The sequence below is a fragment of the Puma concolor genome, chromosome A1 (assembly GCF_028749965.1).
Source record: "Puma concolor isolate L17-30 chromosome A1, mPumCon1.1.hap2, whole genome shotgun sequence".
Lineage (NCBI taxonomy): Eukaryota > Metazoa > Chordata > Mammalia > Carnivora > Felidae > Puma > Puma concolor.
Genome location: NC_141667.1, coordinates 188,193,350 through 188,196,337, shown reverse-complemented (window position 1 = coordinate 188,196,337; position 2,988 = coordinate 188,193,350). Strand labels below are relative to the sequence as shown.

Here is a 2,988-nt window from a genome sequence, read left to right as displayed (position 1 = left end):
ATAAGCCTTAGAATTCACCCAGATATGGTACCTATATAGTCTGGATTGATTGGGATAGTTTTGATTTCATATGTATTATTTTCACCGAAATATTTTGTTAAATATAACTGATTACATTTAATGTGTATTCACAAAAGATGTTACATATCAACATTTATTTTAAAATATTTTGTCAAGTTATGTACACATAGACCAAGTGACTACTGGAAGAACAAAAAAATGTGAACTTGCATTCCAAAGATTATTCAAGTTCACTTGACAGCAGAGGCAGGGTTTAGGAAGGGAAAGAATTAATGTTTGAGCAACTACTTTGTGTTAGCAACATAGGAGGCCATTTATATACATCATCATTTTTAATCTTACAACTTTTGAAATATCTGTATTTTAAGTGTAAGAAATCTGAGAACATAAGTAAGTTATTCAAAGTCAGAGTTAGGTCAAGAGGTATATTAATTTGCTAGGTCTATCATACAAAATACCACAGGCTGAGTGAGTGGCTTAAACAACAGATTCTGGAGGTTGGTAGTCCAAGATCAGGGTGTTGGCATGATTAGTTTTTTGTTTTTTGAGACTTCTCTTCTTGGTTTGCAAATGCTGCCTTTATCTGGTGCCTTCTCGCCATATTCTCAGATGGTCTTTCCTTTGTGGGTGCATACCCCTTGTGTCTGTGTGTGTATAAATTTCCTCTTATGTGAACACCAGATTGCATTAGGGCCCACCCTAATGGTTTCATTTTAACTTGATCAAGTCTTTAAAGGCCAAATACAGTTACATTTGAGATACTGGGGATGAGGACTTCAACATAAGACTTTTGGGGGGATGCAGTGTAACTCATAACAAGGGGACAAATGTATTTAGGAATTGTGAAATGGTCATCAGTCGTGAAGGTTTTCTTTCTTTTCTGGTCTCCTCGTGTTGTGGAATATAGAAGGAACACACGGCTGGAGGGCACATGAATTCGCAACCATTTATCCAGCATACGTGTAGCCCAAATACAGAAATGGGTCCACCTGGGGTGGGTAGAGAGGACTGCCATACTCAAAAGCCTTATGCTAGAATATTTAGCACAGGGGGAATCTAGAAAATACTTAGTCTGAGCTCTTCCCTTTACAAATAACGAAACAGAAGTCCAATTATGAAATGACTTCCCGAATATCATAAAATTAGTGGTGTAACAGAGCTAACATTTTTATAAGCTATGGTGTGCTATTCACTGAGAATATATTCAGTGAATAAATACAAACATACTCATTTACGTGTACATATATGTAAATATATAGTATATAAAAATAAAATGTCTTCTAATCCCTAAAGTGATTTTTTTTTTTTTTTTAAGAAAAACACAGGACTTTATTATTCCCATTACAGAGGGCAGGTCTTCGCAGGATGACAGCGGGGACGAGGCCCCTACTTGTCGGCGATGAGCGGGTTCCGCAGGATCAAGATGACAGACGGAGTCCCCGCGCAGAACATCTTGGAGATGTGGCGGTCCTTGTTGACTGGCTCGGACTTCTTCTTGCCCTTGCCGCTCTTGGGGACCTCGGCCACATCTCCTTCACATTCTCCAGCACCATGTTGCAGTGCCTGTCGAAGACCTTCGCACGGCCCAGGAGCTTCTTGTTGTTGTGGCAGTTGATGAGCACTTGGGTGTTGTTCGTGACCGACTGCGTGAGCACGGAGAGTGGACCGTGTTACACTCTTCCTCCTCCCGCTTCTGCAGCTCCTCGGGGGCTATTTCACCCTTGGGCTTGTTGAGGAGGCTCATGGTGGTAGTGGCTGCACTCCCAGGTCAGTGCCGTCTCCTCCGTGTTGCTCCTGCCTCCCCTTAAAGTGATATTTGAAGGTAGACTTTACTCTCTGCGTTTTACTGATTACAAAAAAAAAATCCTGCAGCTGAGATTTAACTTTTTTTAATGGATACACTTTTTTTCTTTCAGCCTTAGTTTTGTTTTTTAAGTGTTTGTTTATTTATTTTTAGAGAGAGAAAGCATGAGCAGGGGAAGAGGCAGAGAGAGAAAGGGAGAGAGAGAGAGACCCAAGCAGGCTCCATGCCCAGCAGAGTGTGATACGGGCTCGATCCCACGACTGTTAGATCATGACCTGAGCCAAAATCAAGAGTTGGATGGCCAGCCCACCAAGACACCCAGGCGCCCTTTAGCCTTAGGATTTTTTGAATCAGTAAAATGGAGGTAGTAAAGACTACTTTCACATGTCATTTTAAGTTAGAAGACAGTTTTTAAAAATATAATATTTTATATATATATATATAATATCTATATAGTTGTATAGACACACACATCTCTAGATACAGGTATAGATATATAGATGTTTAGTCTCAGAGTGAAGAGTTTACAAAATCTCCAGCAGAGAGAGAGTCTGTCCAAAAAATTCAGATTCTCACATGTGAGAACATGCTAATTGACACAAAAGAAAGTATCTCCTTGTCACTTTTTTTCACATGATTGTATGGCCGTGACAATTACAATGATATGTGACTGAAGACCTCGCTAATTTGACTGCTAACTTGATTTCGTTTTGTTTCATTTGTTTTGTGAGCAGAGAGGCTGATGGTTTAAAGTTCTGGCTGCTCCCTCCCCCACCCCTAACCCATGAGGTGGTTTAAAGAGATTGTGGCTGAAGGAGCCAGTAAAATTTGTCATATCTGAATCTTCTTTTCTCAGGGAGCTGTATCAGCAGTCTATGGGTACCAACTGTGTCTTTCCCTGAGAAAGAAAAATAAACTTGCTCTGTTAAACTGTGCAAGGCCCTGTTCAAGTCCCAGCTTCTTCTCTTGAAATTGGGCCTATAGGTGGCAGCAACTGTTAGCTATTGAGCTTGGTGACAAGTGCCAAAAGTTCTCTTGAAATACTTCAAATAGTTTAAATATTCTTGGATACTTGAAAATGAAATTTTCTCTAGATAAGAAAGTGAAAGGTCAAACTTGAGTTGTAACTGTTGAATGATTCATACAATATAGCCAACATTAAA

General features: G+C 39.8%; 1 pseudogene; it reads right to left on the bottom strand.

The window, feature by feature from the left end:
* Positions 1-1,323: 1,323 nt before the first annotated feature.
* On the bottom strand, positions 1,324-1,817 carry LOC112861236 (small nuclear ribonucleoprotein Sm D2 pseudogene; annotated as a pseudogene).
* Between the last annotated feature and the right edge of the window lie 1,171 nt (positions 1,818-2,988).